This window comes from Phascolarctos cinereus, unplaced genomic scaffold (genome assembly GCF_003287225.1).
Source record: "Phascolarctos cinereus isolate Bilbo 61053 unplaced genomic scaffold, phaCin_HiC Scaffold_9;HRSCAF=440, whole genome shotgun sequence".
In the NCBI taxonomy this organism is placed as follows: Eukaryota; Metazoa; Chordata; class Mammalia; order Diprotodontia; family Phascolarctidae; genus Phascolarctos; species Phascolarctos cinereus.
The window spans coordinates 96,958,936-96,976,740 of NW_027556402.1; positions in this window are offsets into that span (position 1 = coordinate 96,958,936).

The following is a 17,805-nucleotide window of genomic DNA, read 5'->3' on the forward strand; positions in this document are numbered from 1 at the left end:
TTCCTTAACATACTTCTTTCCATCACACCATGCTAGTGCCTGCTATGTCTTTGCTATGTTGGAATTTCCTCTTCCCTCCTCCATATCTATTTACATCATTCAAAGCCAAGCTCAAATTCCATCAAGTGTAAATGGGATGATGATAGACTCCTCCTAATATAATTTCTATAGTACTGCACCAATATGTCTTTTGGTGCATTGTTCTATATTACTCTTTAATTGTTTCTTGGCTCCCAGGAAACTGTGAGGTTCTTGAGGTAGGACTCATGCTTTATTCATCTCGTGCATCATCTTTCCATACAATGCCTAATGCTATTCTAGATAGATAGTAGGTGTAGAATAAGGTTTTGGTGAAGATAACTGTATTTAGAGTAAGAGAACCTGGGGTTAAGGACAGGTTTTCCCACTTGCAACTTAGTGACCTTGCTCAGGTTACATCACCTTTCTAGGGTTCATTTTCTTGATTTGTAAAGTTAGGGGCTTGGACTAAGTAATCTTTAAGGTCCCTTCAAAATTTAAATTGGATGATCCTATGAATTGAATTTAATTATTTATCTTTACATGTATGTAAAAATAGTGGCAATGGGCATTCTTTCAATGCATATTAGAATTTCATTATTTCTGATCATGACATCCCAGGGTTAATGGCATATATACCACTGTTTGGTTCATAGATGATGCTTGTGAATCTGCTTAGGAAGTCATGTGGCTAGAGATCTTTTGCCTAAATAGAAAGTTAAATACCTCCAGCAGCCTATAAAACTTTAATTTCACTTGGAGTGTGATGTGATATTGATGTCACTCTGCCAGTCAGTCAAAGAACAAGTTTGACTTCTGTGATTTGGTCTCTGTTCAGAGTAGCCATGATGATGTGGCCAGAGAGCAGACCTCAGAGACAGAAAGATGTGTTTTTAAGTCCTATCTTTAACTTAAACTGGCTGTGTGACCCTGAGCAAGTCATTTGACCTCTCAGTGTTCTAAGCAACTGTTCACAACTTTAAGTTGGAGAGAAGGTGCTAACCTGCATTGGTAGAGTGAATTGCCGCTTCAGGAATTTCCCTATATCTATGAAATCACAGGCCCAAGTCCCTTTTTCTTCTCCTTATCATTTGACAGTATTCCACAGAAAGCAGTGATGGTTTTCTGCTCAAGATTGCCAATGAGAAGCTTTGACTCTAGGCTTTTCATCAGTATATAATACTATGCAGACTCCTCGGTCCATAATAATTAGCTGTCTTTGGTGTGTGGTTTATGGCCACCATAACTACAAGAAAAACACTCTTGGATGAATGACAGTTCCTGTACTTTAGATGTTGGTCACAGCTTATTGAGTTAAAAGAGGTCCCCAGAGAACTAACTAATCTTTTTTATGATATTTTCTAGGACAAAAGAGTTTACATATATCATCTCTTTTGATTTTTACCACAACCCAGGGAGGTAGGTTCTATAATTATCTGCATTTTATGGGTGAGAAAACTGAGGCTGAGAGTTAGGTTAAATGATGTGTCTGTGGTCAGATAGCTACTAATGTCTGAAGCAGGATTTGAAATCATGTCTTCTTGACTCGAAGTCAGACTGATTACTCTCCCTACTTTAATTTTTTTTTGGTATTTCATTCAATCCAGGGATTTTCCTATTTTTTATTACTGTGACTTTAGCACTGACTTAATGATGATTCTGTGTAAAGTCCATGTTGTTTCACCTTGACAAATTCTCTTCATTTCACATGAACTTGAATATTTATTTTGGAGTTTGTGTTAAGAAAATAATGTGAGGTTTGTAGCAATCTCCTTTAGGTTCTGTCTCTATCCATGAAGAAGGTGATCTGGGATTATGAAAAACCATAAGGTGTAGCCCCTGTCCTGCTTTCCTGATAGCAGTTTTCTTTTTGTTCTCTGGATTGTCAATTTATGTTCTTGGCCCTGTTTAGTAGGACTCATGATGATTATGATCGTCTGGGGAGTGCTATTTTGGAAAGTCATTCATTCATTGCTCATTCTGTTACTTGCATCTGGGATGAGATGTCTGTGCTGAGATGGTAGCCAAGATCCTAAGGAGCTCAAAGTTTTATGGTGACTCACTTAAATAGTCCAGTTTACATTTTGAATTTGCTGTGTATATCGCCAATGAGAAAGATTAGGACATTTCAGATTTCAGAGACTCACATAACTTCAATTACTTAATCCCTTTGAGAGTTCCCAGTAACAAAGAATAAGTTAAAATCAGATAACGCTTTTTATTTGTTGGTTGAATTCATATTTTACATTTGTGTTTGGTAGGCAGGAGATGATGTAGGTTAGGATAATCTAACTGCTGTGAATTTGGAAGTGTTTATGTTCCCCATATGGAATGGTCAGAGTACAGCCAAGTGAGACTGGGTGACATTCAGTAGGGTTGGCAAATTTAAGGCAGTATAGGACTCCAGTCAGTTACAGGAGCAGGCAAGTCGGACAGGGGCAAGAACTGGAGTTAAAATATTCAGGATACAAGAATGTGCCTAATGTGACTAACAGTCTAGTAGTCAGTACAAGCTTTGGTGGAAATCAGGACCCTGGATAGCTCAAAGAAAAATCAGTCCTCTTTAGACAAAGCTTTTGAGGTTTTAGCCAAGTAATCGAAGGGCTAACTGACTATGCTATATCATGGGGGAAACCCTCTGAAGTTTAAGAGGTCCTTTCTCATTATTATGAGCTTTTTCTCTCTTCAAGAATGGGCACATCATTATTGGCTTAGAGTCCTTTGGTGTGTTGGTAAAACCAAGTATTTTGACCTGACAGAGAGAGAGTCAGAGGATCCTATGTCCCCTGAGATTTCAGCAAGATCTAACCCCATATAGAGAAGCATATGATTCCTTCTTCTTCTTTGGAGTTCACATCCCTTAGGCTCCCTGTCTGTCCTGAGGTTTGGGCCAGGAACGTAAGAGCCTTGATGCTAGGTGGGAGCAGGATTTTTGCCATTCTGTTTTATAATTTTATGAGGTCTGATGAGTTCTAATTAGGACCATACACTTTGAGCTCAAAATGGATCTCAGAAGACAACTAAAAACAAACCCCTTATTTTACATATGAAGAAAATGGGGCTCAGAGAAATAAAATGGCATGCCTAATGACACACATGGAGTGAATGATGCAAGGGATTTGTACCAAAGTCCTTTGGCTTCAAATCTGGTGCTCTATTTGTTGCATTATTCTACCCATTCATTTCAATATTGCTACTGACACTGTGACCATAAAATGTGCCACTTAAGATTTAGCCACTTAAAAGAAATTAGTGTTTTTTAAAAACATGCTGTGAATAATTTCTGATGTGATTGACTATTGCAAACATATGTGGACAACTGGCACTCTTCTCCCATTAGGCAGAACCTAAAGAATCATAAGATTGTAGGGTTGGAAGGGACCTCAGAAGTAACTTAATCAACCCATACCTAGAGCCTGAATATTACCAACAACATTCCTGACAAGTGGCCATTCAAGTTCCACTTGAGGACTTCCAGTGATTGGGAAATCATGTGACAACCCATTCCATTATTGAAGAGTTCCAATTATTGAGACTTTTTCCTTATATCAAGATGAAATCTCTTCTTCTTCTCTCATGTGCATAACTTCCTTCATTGGTATTAGTTCTCTGGAGGCCAAATAGGATGACACTAATATGTCTTTAACATGACAACCTTCAAACATAAGAGGCCAGTTGATTATTTCCTCTCTAGGTCTTCACTCTCCAGGCCAGATATCCTCAATTCATTGAACTAATTATCTTATGGCACGACCAAGTCCACTTACTAACCTGGTCACTATCCTTGGGACATATTCTAGGTTATCAATTACATCTCTAAAATTGTAACATCAGGACTGTTCAGAACAAAGCACAATAAGACATTAGACTTCTATTAATGTAACTTGTTTCCATTTTTTTTTCTTTTTCAGCTGCCAAAATACTCTGTTGACTTATATTTTCAAGCAAACAGCAAAAGTTCGTGCCACCTTGGAATTGTCAAATGGTTTGACATTAGAAACTGGTAGGATTTTTATCAGTGGGAATGGCATTAAAGAAGAGTAATTGATATCTGCTTTGTCACAATACCCTAAAGGCCATGAGACTTGCACTTGAAATCTTCCATACATGTTGTTGCACCCATCAGAATGTTTGCTTCTTGAGAGCCTACAGAGAGACTATCTTTATTTTTCTCTTTGTATCCTTAGTACTTTGCACATGGTAAGAACTTAATAAATGTTTTATCAATCAATGAATTATTTAATATTACAGTATACCAGAACTCATGTCTTTTCTCAGATACATTACTTTTTAGTAGTATATCTTTCTTTTAAAAAATTTATTTATCTTTTAGTTTTCAACATTCATTTCCACAAGATTTTGAGTTTCAAATTTTCTCCCAAACTCATCCCTTCCCTACCCCAACATGGCATATATTCTGAATACCCCTTCCCCTAATCTGCGCTCCATTCTCTTATCCCCCCCCCCGTCTCTTATCCCCTTCTATTTTCCTGTAAGGCAGGATAGATTCTATACCCCATTGCCTGTACATCTTATTTCCCAGGTGCATGTGAAAACAATTTTTAACATTTGTTTTTAAAACTTTGGATTCCAAATTTTCTCCCTTCTTCCCTCCCCACCCACCCTCATTGAGAAGCCAAACAACTAAATTCAGGTTATACATGTGTAGTCATGCAAAACTTTTCCATACTAGTCATGTTGTGAAAAACTAACCATATTTCCCTTCATCATATCCCCCCCGCCCCCCCCGCCTGGTTATTCTATTGTCTCCCTGTCCTTCCTCAGGAATGTTTGCTTCTGATTACCCCCTTGCCTAATCTGCCCTCCCTTCTATCATCCCCCTGCTCTCTTATCCCCTTCCCCTCTATTTTCCTGTAGGGTAAGATAGATTTCCATACTCAATGGAGAGTGTGTTATTCCCTCCTTAAGCCAAATCTGAAAAAAGTAAGATTCACTCATTCCCTCTCACCTTCCCCCACTTCCCCTCCACTGTAAGAGCCTTTTCTTGTCTGTTTTATGTGAGATAAGTTACCCCATTCTACCTCTCCATTTTTCCTTCTCCTTGTATAATCCTCTCTCACCCCTTAATTTTATTCTCCAGATATCACACATCCATCTTCAACTCACCCTATGCCCTCTAACTATCTATCTCTATATATACATACATATTTTTTTCCCCTCCAACTACCCTAATACTGACAAAGGACTCATGAGTTACAAATATCTTTCCATGCAGGAATGTAAACAGTTCAACCTTAATAAGTCTCTTATTATTTCTCTTTCCTGTTTTCCTCTTCATGTTTCACTTGAGTCTTGTATTTGAAAGTCAATTTTTCTGTTCAGCTCTGGTCTTTTCATCAAGAATGCTTGAAAGTCCCCTATTTCACTGAATGACCTTTTTTTTTTTCCCTGAAGAATTATATTCAGTTTTGCTGGGTAGGTGATTCTTGGCTGTAATCCTATCTCCTTTACCCAGTGGAATATCGTATTCCAAGCCTTGTGGTCCCTTAATGTAGAAGCTGCTAAATCCTGTGTTATCCTGATTGTGTTTCCACAATACTTGAGTTGTTTTTTTCTGGCTGCTTGCAATATTTTCTCCTTGACCTGGGAACTCTGGAATTTGGCTACAATATTCCTAGGAGTTTTCCTTTGGGGATCTCTTTCAGGAGGTGATCAGTGGATTCTTTCAATTTCTACTTTACACTCTGATTCTAAAATATCAGGGAAGTTTTCCTTCATAATTTCTTCAAAGATGATATCTAGGCTATTTTTTTGAACATAGCATTCAGATAGTCCAATAATTTTAAAATGATCTCTCCTGGATCTATTTTCCAGGTCAGTTGTTTTTCCAATGAGAGATTTCACATTGTCTTCTATTTTTTTTTTATTTTTTTGGTTTTAGTTTACAATTTCTTGATTTCTCATGAAGTTATTAGCTTCCATTTGCTCCATTCTAATTTTTAAGGAATTATTTTCTTCAGTGAGCTTTTAGACTTCCTTTTCCACCTGGCCAGTTCTGCTTTTGAAGGCATTCTTCTCCTCATTGGCTTTCTAGACCTTTTTTGCCATTTGGGTTAAGCTATTTTGTAAGGTGTTATTTTCTTCATTATTTTTTTGGGTCTCCTTTAGCAAGCTGTTGATTTGGTTTTCACGATTTTCTTGCATCACTCTCATTTCTCTTCCCAGTTTTACCTCTACTTCTCTTACTTGCCTCTCAAAATCCTTTTTAAGCTCTTCCATAGCCTGGGACTGGTTCATAATTTTCTTGGAGGCTTTAGATGTAGGAGATTTGACTTTGTTTTCTTCTTCTGGTTGTATGTTTTGATCTTCTTTGTTACCAAAGTAAGATTCTGTGGTCTGACTTTTTCCCTCTGTTTGTTTATGATCCCAGCCACTTACTTGAGTTTTAAACTCTTTGTTAAGGTAAGGGTCTGCTTCCAGTGTGGAGAATGTACTGTCCCAAGATTTAGAGGTTTTGTGCAGCTGTTTTCAGAGAGACTTCTAGGGACCTGTAAGTTTTCAGTTTTTCCAAGGTGGTGTGATAAAGGGTGAGGTGTTTACTCCTTTCCTGGCCTGGACTCGTCTATGAGTGACCACAAGCACTCTTTTCTGCCTTGGAACTGTGAGGATTCTCTCTTCACTGCCACCACAAGGTCCACCATGCCAGCTCTCCTCCTCACCCCAGAACCTAGAACTGTGACCCAGATCCAAGCATGCCTCAGCACCAGCAGAGAGATCCCTGTAATCTCCCTATGATCAGCCACTCAATTTCTCCATCTGTGGGCTGAGAGCTCTGGAAGCAGCCATGGCTCTGGGGTAGCACTGGGACTGGGGCCCAACTGAGCTCCTCTCTCACCATGGTCAGACAGACCTTTCCTACTGACCTTCTAAGTTGTCTTTGGTGTTTGTGGCTTGAGAGGTCTGGAAACTGCCACAGCTCCCCTTGATTCAATCCCCTGAGGACTGCTCCAGGTTCACTGAGGCCCTGTCTTTGCCCGCGTGGTGCATGCTGAACTGCGCTTCTTTCCCAGCCCGGTGCAATAGACCTTTCCAATCAACCAACCAGGTTGTCTTGGGCTAGAAATTTGTTTCACTCTGTCTCATTGTGGCTTCTGCTGCTCTAGAATTTGTTTAGAGCCATTTTTACAGGTATTTGGAGGGGTTTGAGGGAGAGCTCAAGCAAGTCACTCCTTTTGGAATTCCACTGTCTTCTATTTTTCTTAGTATATCTTTATTAAACCAAACTTTTAATTCTAAAATGTCATCAAAAATTTATATTGAGCTCACCAGCCTATAGTTTGAAGACTCTGTCTTTTTCTTCTTTTTTTGATGACACAGCTAAGGCCTGTATCATACACTGACTGGGTATTGTGGATGATCTTTGTAATTCCTTGGTAGCACTAGCTACCTCAACTAGCTTGTGTTTTTCTCTATACACAGGTGGCCCAACCCTGTCAGGTCACCAGCCTCTAAGTTGACAAAACGAAACCCTTATTGACTGGATTCTGAACTCAAATTAGAGGATGACAAAGAAAATATTGTTCTGAAATACTAAGGATATGGACTTTATTTCTCTAGTCCCCACCTTTTCAGTAGTAAATAGCATTAAATAGCCACTCATGTATTTATAATATAACATTTGATGTTTAACATTTTAAAGGCAAGGAAACAGTTTCATTGTATCTATAAGGATATCATGTTTAATCATACAATTAAACTTCCTCCCACACTTTCAGTTCATGGAAGGGAAATAAGGTCAGAAGGAATCACAGACAAGCAGAACAGTTTTGAAAGTTTGAATTTTTTATATATTTAAAAGGAAGATCAAGCTGTACATAATCATGGTAGACAGTTTCGTATGTAATCCTCTTTTATGTTATTACATATACATGGAAGTGCTTATTTTATGTTGTGTTTGTTTGGAATTAAAAAAAAAATAAGATCCTAAATAAATAAATAGAAAAATCATGTAACCCTAAAATACATATAGATAATTGAAACCTGAGAAGTGTTGAGATACTGGAGCATCTAACTGGCTTCATTGAGTTAAAGTTACCTGGGCCAGATGAATTATATCTCAGGGAATTGGGAGAAATGATTGCTGACTAAGGTTGGACTTTGAGCAAGTACAAACCGGCAAGGTACTAGAGAGCCAGAGGCAAGCTTGCTCATTGATTTTAAATATAACCAAGGCCCACACCAAGTTGTCCAAGCTAGACTCTCTTAATTCATCTAGATGTCCTCAAGGCCTGAGACAAGGGCAATTGGGAACAGAGGAGGAAATTATAGAAGTTTTATTATGATTCCAAAATTTCTGATGATCCATCGTCACCCAGTGCTTTGGGACTGTGCCTTTCTCCATTTCATTCTGAGGCCCCTGGCAGGTATTAGGTATGTGAGATGGTAAAGCAGACAAAGAGTTATACCAGTTTGGATGCTCTCTTCTGCTCATTTAGCCCTCATGTTCATCTTCCTTTCTCACCATTCAGTGGAAGGGTAGGCTTGGTTGCTGTCAGTTAAAGCCAGGGTGGCAGACTACCAGGTAGGCTAATGGTGGGGAACTGGGTTTTTAAGTTTACATGCCCACTGCAGCTGCAGCCTCAGAGAGACATTCCACTAACCTTTCAGTTGCAAGGGGTAGGTAACACTACAACTGAGAAGCTAGAAGCTTCCAGCCCATCAATTCCAATTTGCAAGAGATCAGGAGCAACATCAGGAGGGTTGGCTCGGACTTAAATCACAGTAGCCTCTGGGGCTTTGGATGTTGGGACCCAAATATAGACTCAGTAAAAAGCCAGGCCATTTTTGAAAACCTTAGAAGAAATTCTTGGCACCCCTCTCCCTCTAATTTATCCCTTGTTATCATTATTCCAATTCTCAAATCCAGATCTGGGCTTTATATCCTGTTCTTTTCTCTGTAATCAAAAATACTTCAATGACCCCCTTTTCTTTCTTTCTTTTTTTTTTTTTGGAGGGGGGGAGGGAGAGATCCTATCCTCTATCCCTGCCCCACAAATTGGAAAAAGAAAACTCTTGTAACAAATAAGCATAGTCAAGCAAAAAAAAAATCCCATATTGGCCATGTCTAAAAAAGTATTTTATTCTGCATCTTGAGTTCATCCCTTCTCTGTCAGGAAATGGTTAGCATGCTTCATCATTCATCCTCTGGAATCATGGTTGGTTATTGTACTTATCCACATTCCCAAGTTTTTAAAAATTGTTTGCCTTTACAATATTGTGGTTATTGTATAAATTGTTCTCTTGATTCCATACCATCCATTTTTGTTCTATTATTCCCAATTCAAAAATGATACTATCAGATCACTCACACCACAGTGCCAAAGGAGTCTTAAGCAGAAATGAGAAGGTTTGGAAAGGTGGTTGTGGAGAGTGGGATAACAAATTGATTAAGGAGGAAGAGAATGTTTGCCTTGCTGGAGTTAGGGCCCAGTTGAGATTAGATAACCTAAATTTGTAAAGGACTCAATAAGCATGGTTTTGTGATTTCTTTTAGCTCTAATCAGCAGCTGGTGATTAAGAATGAAAGAGGTGGATAGAGGGAGCAATTTGGGCTTATAATTCATGATACAGCAACAAGGGGGAGAAGGATTTGAATGCAGCCAATAATATAGAGTTGAATTGGCTCACCAAGGGATTGAATTAGAAAGGGAGGAGAGCACAGCCTCTGTGGGGGTTATGACCTATAAAAGAACTGAAGGGTGGAGAGAATTGAGGTAATAATGAGAATGACAGTGAAAGATGGAATAATAAATGATTATGTTCATATGAAAGAACTGTGGAGTTTATGAACATGGAACTTGAATACTTGTGGGAAATGGCAAATCAAGGGTGTGGCCATCTCTGTGCATAGCAGAGGTGGAGTGGAGGAATAGATCCTGGGGAATGAGTAGATTGAGGAACTGTAAATTTGAATTTTGATATGTATGTTGAAGTTTCCAAGTATTAGGACAGGAAACAAAGAGGAAAGAATGCCTAAGTAGGGTGCTGGACTCATTGAGGAAGGAAAAAAGATTGGAAGGTGATCAATAGATATTTAGTTGTCATGAACCCAAAGGATGAAATATTGCTTACTGAAGGTGATAGAGGGAGAGTCTATAAGGGGAAGGGCAGACAGGAAATGGTATGAAAGAATGTATAGCCAATACCAGAAAGGGTAACAAGGAAAGCAGTGTCATCAAGTTTTCAGTGAGAGCCAGAAAATGGAAGATGTAAGAAAGGAGTAAGTTTAAGATGAAAGGAAGTTTGTTAATGATAGAGCTAGAATTCCAGAAGGTACAGTAGAAGGATGGGCAGATTGGAATTGGACATTGGTAGGGCTGAGCTGGATAGGAGCAAGGAAATAACTATTTGGGGATAGGGAACAGGGTGTGTATACTGGCACCTGAGAGTTCTGAATTGCAAATGCTTGGTCTGTGACAGAATCTATTATGCAAAACTCACATGCACACATATTTTTCATTTGAAAAGTGCAACTACAAAAGGCCAATATTCTAACAAAATCATATATACATATATACATGCATATATATGTACACTTATTTAAATTTAGGATTAAACCATGAGCTAAGATTTGTCAGGAATAAGCAGTGTGTATGTACAGCTGGAGTTTGAAGATAAGTGCTTAATTTCCTGCCATTCTTCTCTTTTGGTCCTTATTTCACTTAACTTCTCTCTCTTCTTTTCCTCCCAGGAAAAGATGAAAAAAGGAAGCTCTTTACATACATAATTGGTTTCAGCAAGTTTATTTCATAGCTTTAAACCCAATCCGGCCTTTGTCTTTCTGCAGTCATGGGGGCTTAATGAGAAGAGTATAATAATATGTAGTAAAATTTAAAGTTCTTTTCAGTGGTGATACTATTACCTTTGTGATAGATTAGTGAATCTGGCCTCATATAGGCTACATGATTAGACAATGGATGATTTTGTCAATTTAATTCAAATACAGGGATAAGAAAAACATTTTAACTGACCATTTTCCATTTGACAACAACCTTAAAGCAATTGGCACAGTATATTAACTCAACACAACCCTAGTGTAATGACTGTGCTGGAATAATGACTTTCCCACTTTCCCAAAGAAATCATAAACTGCCTTTTTGTTTACTGGTAATCAAATAAAGGTAAAACAAAACTGATTGAAGTATTATCTTGGTTGGACACAGAGAAATTTCAAATCAGAAGATTTCTTTAATTTCTGTTCTAAAAGGAAAGTCTGTGTGTGCTCTAGCAAAGCCTGAGCAAAATTTTGGATGCCAAGCCATCCTTCAGCTAAGTGTGGTGGATATAGCTAGACCTCTGAAGACCTGAGTTGGAGTCCTAGGTCAGGCACTTACAAGTTTACTTTGTTTCATCTTGTTTCTACCATATTTTTCAAGGATCTATAATTTCAACGGTGTTGGTATGTCCTTTACTAATGAAAACATAACTCTTCTATAATTTAACCAGTTATTAAGCTTGTACTGTAGAGCAGTCCCTGGGCTAGATACTGTAAATAAAAAAGACAAAAGTGAAACTGTCCTTGCCCTCAAGCAGTTTATATTATATGGAGGGAAAACAACTGTTCAATGTTATTTGCCAACTTGATGATAAACCCAAGATCATTTCCAAACCATGATGAGGCATCAGAATAAGACATTTCCAAAGCCCCTTTGCTGTTAATAGGTGATTTTCTACCAATTGACCATTAAGCAGTCATGGAGAAGAATTAACATAATCTATAGGAAGTTGAATTATATCTTGATAGTTAAATATCTGTTTAAATAGACTTAATTAAATTTATGCTTAGTTTTCAAAACATTTTAGTTTGAATATAGAGAGTAAGAAATTTGCTTCTTGCAAGAAATATATTTTAAGTAGATTTTTGGCATCTGGACTATTGATGGTTAATACTAGTTTTTTGGGCTGGGGAAGAAAGGATCAAGACAAAATAGAATGTGTTTTGATATTATCAGGAAATGTTGAGCACAGTAAAAAATAGGATGGACTCATATCATTTAAGTAAATTCCGAAAGGCCAAGATTTTTCCAAAAACAAATTTATTCATTATCTCTTAATCTAAATTGGAGTTTTAATGGGGAAAAGAGGTGACAGAAAGATAAGTGGAGCTTGAGAAGGAAGGTATATTAAAGTCTTATATCTAGAATCTTATATGTCTTAGAATAGAAAGAAAATTTATTTCTCGGATTTAGAGAAGTAGAGACATACTAGATAACAGATAATATTAGGCAATATTGGATAATGCTGGGCAGCTGGTGGCACAGTAGATAGAACATTGGGCTTGAAATGAGGAAGACCTCAGTTCAAATGTGGCCTCAGACACTTATTAGCTGTGTAACCCTGGGAAAGTCATATAATTTCTGCTTCAGTTTCTTCAATTGTAAAATGGGGACAATAGTAGCACTTATCTCACAGGATTGTTGTGCAGATCAAAGGTGCTACACAGTAGATGTCATGTTAATGCTTATTCCTTTCCTTTATTCCCTATAATAGCATTGCTCTGTAATTCTTCCTGAAAGTTCTTCAGAAACTAGGGGAAGTAGAAGTATCCCCCTTTTCTCCTGTGGTACAACCATGCGATATTTGAAAGGGATTAAAAATTCCTCTACTGTAATATAACTTAATAGTGAAGTCAAAAACGTGGAAAAGAAATGGAGCATATAACCCTGTAATGGAAGCTTAACATTATGTGATGCATTTTAGAAAGAAGAGTTCAAGAATCAAGGAAGAAACAATATTGCTCCTTAACCCAGTGCATCCAATTAACCTTTCTTAGCAAGACCAGTAATAAGAAAGGATAAGAACACATTGGAAGAAGGTGCTTTGAAGATATTCCTTTAGGAGTAAAATAAGGAAGGACAATAATGATGTAGGGAGACATCGTTGTTGGAAGAAACAAAGAACAAAGGCAGAAATGTAGAACAAGTGTATTAGCTTGGAGGTACCACTCCCACTGACTCCACTTTTTAGTCTTACATCAAGTTAGATATGTATAAAGGAATGTTGGTGTCTGGTAGACAGTCAAAACTGGCTTGCTGCACTTCAGTTCCTTTGTTTTATATCTCTTCCTTTGTCAAGGTATTCTTTCCAGGCATGAAATAATTGGTGAATACATGTGAACATATGATGGAAATGATTCATAAAGGTATGGTAAGTGTGTGGAGAGACTGAAAGTGGGGCAAACTATCAACCGTGACTGAAATTGTCACAAATTAAAATCTGTGAAGAATAAGGAATCTAAATAAAATATATGGCATTAATTTAGAGTACGTTTTCTCCCAAATCTGCCTTAAAGATACATTTTTTTGATAAATATCGAAGCCAATCCCTTTATAAATTCCATTCCCTAAAAATATTGAGGAAAACCATCACTATAACTGCAACTTATAGTATGTATCATGTTCCACTTTTATAGTTTGCCAATTATTAACAGAAATGAAGGATTTTGCCTGATTACAAACCAGTACTATACATGTATTTGGGCTTTGTAGTTTACTCAAAATTTTATGTTTTTTTAAAGTGTCATCATTATTTAAATGGTTGTAATCACTGTGTATGTTGTTGTTTGGGATCTACTTTCTTCACTCTGTACTCCTTTTTTTTCTCTCTCCTGAATTCTTCATATTTGTCATTCCTTATGATATACACAAATATATGTTTATTATATTCATATTCATTTATTCTCATGACCTTTCCACGTCAAACACCATGTGACCTAGTCTAGGCATCAAGCCCTGGAGGCTTTCATTCTTAGAACTTTTGCCTTGGGCCCCTACAGTACTGATTGGTGGTTGCCTCAGTCACCAATACAGGAGCTATGCTTCACTTTACTCCTGGGTATCTATATACTAACCCCCTTTGTTCTAGTTACAGAACCATAATCAAATCAACTCTGTCATTGTCTCTGAAGGAATACATCAAGCTACTCCCCTATGGTTCCACTCATGATTCCTGTAATTTTCCAAATCAAAATGTCTTTTCCTGGATATCACTGCACCATGCATGTTATTTCTTTCTATTTGTACTCTTAGCACTTAACAAAATGGTTGGTGTATAGTAACCACTTAAAAAATGCTTTTGCATTCATTCATACACTTTGTTATTTAGTTCTCCCTGATTTTTGGACAGATACTTTGTTTCTAGCTTTTGTTTTCGCAGAAGTGCTTCTGTGAATATTTTTGCACACATAGATCTTTTTTTTTATAGTGTCAATAATCTTTTTGAGGATATGGTCCAATAATAGAATTGCTAAGCCAAAAGGGGATAGAATGTGAAAGAGGGATTAGACTTCTGTTATTTGTCATGAGAGGGCAGAACCGGTGGTAATAGTAGAAGTTATAAGGAGGTGCATTTAAGTCTGAAGAAAGGATAAGCTTCCTGACCATCAGAGCTACTCCAGAGTGGAAAGAGCTGTATTAGGTAATGGGTAGTTCTCTCTTTTTGGATACTGTGCTGTCAAGCAAAGGCTGGTAAATAATTCTTCTCAGGTAAATAATTATTTTTCAGGAATAGTTTGTACTTGATGGATAGAGCCTGGGCCTGTAGTCAGGTAGACTTGACTTCAAACTGAGTTTAAGACACTTGAGTTCAAGGTACCTGAGCTCAAGACTCTTACTAGCTATGTTACTCTAGCCAAGTCACTTAACTCTCCGTCTGTTTTAGTTTATCTTTTACATGGGGATAATAGTAACACTTACCTCCGAAAGTTGTTGGGAAGACAAAATGACATGTTTGTAAAGTGTTTTGTAAAACTCAAAGTGCTGTATGAATGCTATGATGATAAAAATGATGCTGCTTACATCTCTGAGATCCCTTCCAACTTGGAAATTTTGTAGTTTTGAGAAAAATCTGATAGTTTATTCTTAATTGTTTTCCAGAATAGGAAGCCAATCCACAGCTTTACCAGCAGAAAATTTGTCGTCCTGTTTTTCCACAGTTTATACACAAGTTTTCCCATGTTTGTTAATTTTATAGAACCTCAGCAGTAGAATAATGGCAAGTGAATAGTGATGACAAAAATGATGTAACTTATAGAGCAGGGGGATGATAGCAGGGAGGGCAGATTGGAGGAGGGGGTAATCAGAAACAAACACTTCTGAGGAGGGACAAGGTCAAAAGAGAGAATAGTATAAATGGGGGGCTGGATAGGATTAAGGAAAATATAATTAGTTTTTCACAACATGACTACTATGGGAGTGTTTTGCATAACTATGCATGTATAACCTGTATCAAGTTGCTTGCCTTTTCAACAACGGTGGGTGGGGAGAGAGGAAGGGAAAAAATTTAGAACAGAAAAATTTAAAAATGCATGTTAAAAAATTGTTTTCACATGCAACTGGGAAATAAATACAGGAAATGGAGTATAGAAATCTATCCTGCCCTACAGAAAAATAGAAGGGGAAGGGAATAAGGGAAGGGGTGAATGATAGAAGGGAGGGCAAATTAGAGGAAGGGGTATTCAAGAATACATGCCATCTTGGGGTGGGGGAAGGGACGAGATGGGGAGAAAATTTGGAAATCAAAATCTTGTGGAAGTGAATGTTGAAAACTAAAAATAAATAAATTTTAAAAAATTTAAAAAAAACCCCAAAATGATGTAACTTGTAGTTGAATTGAAAAAAAGTTGTTTTTTTAAAGCTCTCAATAGGTATATTTTTATTATGGGAATTTTGTATAATTATTTTGCCTGTGTTAGTAAGTAAGAACTTGAATTCTTGAGAGACCTTAGCATAGTCATTATCTGTGGTCAATACCAAATACTGCCTTATTCTGTAGATATCATCACTATTAATGTTTTTTTTAAGAACATATATATGTGTATATGTGTGTATATATGTGTATTTATATAGGTACATATATATACACATACACATACACATACACATAGATATCTTCTTTGGTATTTGACTTCAGAATTTCCCATTAGTAGTGAGGCTTAACAAGCCTCACCTGCTATTTCAGGATCAACTATCAACACAGGTTGAGGAGGATCAGGTTCTATGGAAGTTTTGCAGCAATTGGGATCAGAACTGTCTGAGAACCATAGAGCCCTGGGCATACATTCTACCAGAATGACCAGTAATAGTGTCTACAGCCTGATTCCCTGCTAGCATTGACTCCTTTGGGTTTTGATTCCTTGGTTCTGATTCTTAGTCTTCTTTTCTGGACTTCTCTTACCAGGATGTTGGTATTTCATCCTCTGTTTACCTCTCCAGATGGACCTTTTTGTTATGATACTGTATTCACCACACTCTTACTGCCACCTGCTATAGATAGCTGTGTGGGGCCCTGACTTCCTTGTAGCCTTACCCTCCCTGGTCCACAACAACTTTCTGGGTAGAGGGCATCTTTTTAGGTCCAATTTGAAAGGTAAATTCTGAAATAAGCTTTCTGAAAGGTGTCCATTGTCATATTTAGCTTGGATGTTCTATTGGAGATTGATGCAAAAAACAAAACAAAACCAAAAAAACCCAAACTGAAACAACCCAAGTTTTTTTTTTTCATAAGAGGTTAAAATTGATTTCTGAAGGGCAGGGCATTTGGGAATTTAAGGACCTTGATGGGATTCTTTTTTTTTTTTAGAAGGAAACAAGTTGTTCTAGGTGATTCACTTTGGGGTGTATTTCTACTTTGTGACATTTTCCCCAAGTTCTTGTAAATTTCATCCTAAGTAAAATACCTTCAATTCCAAAGCAATAAATGCATCCTTCTCCACAAAAACCTACTGTTGATAAAAAAAAAAAAAGGATAGAAGCATCAAGATTGTCCCCATTACTTTCTGAGAGCTGCTTTTTTTGGCAAATAACCTTTTTCCTGTTACAAAGGTTTTTTACATTTCTACAGAAGAATTTTGGGGAGGAAACAGATTTGCTTTTGCATAAATGAAAAGCAAGTTGGCTTTGCTTTATAATTTTCCTTTCCACTAGAATCTTTCTACATATGGTAGCTCTGATTCTATAAAAAAAAATCCAAACACCAAACATTGGGGATGATGCTAGAACACATTTTGGTATTGGAGCCCTCTTAGGATTAGGATTAGATTTTAATGTCGATTTCTGTGATCAGAACCATTAGTTTTGAGTAAGCCTTTTATAGCAGTATCAGCACATCAATATTCTAATGATTTTGTGATCTTACCAGTGTGGGTATTACTTCCCCTGGTGCAGATCACAACTCAGGCATGCTTTCCCATCCATTCCTGTCCTCATTCATGCAGGAGCTCTCCATAGAGGATCTACCAAATGTGTTAGAAGCCTTTGCTCTGTGTCTCTTTTCTATTTCATGGGTTTTGATGATATGTGATTGATCTTAATGGTTCTTTATAGACTAGAGGTTCTTAACCTGGAGGCTGTGAACTTGTTTTTAAAAATATTTTAATAACAGTTTTCAAAATAATTGGTTTCCTTTGTAACACTACAAAGTATTTGTATTTTATGTATATATTTTATTTTATGCACTGAAAGCTATTATTCTAATAAAGGGGTCCACAGATTTTATCAGATGGCCAAAAGTATCTATGACATGCAAAAGGTGAAGAATCTCTGCTTTCAGTGGAATAATTTTGGATGATGCTTCATAGTAATGGAATCCCTGGATTCTTATCAGCTATCATATTGGAATGTACTTTACAACTTCTAAAAAGTTAGGGTGAATATATGTCCAGGGAAAAGTAATTACCTATAACTTATGAGAAATAGCTCTGCTTAAACCTTTATGCTATTTGCTTAAAATCATTCCATTAATTTATTGAACAGTATGAAAATAAAAAGG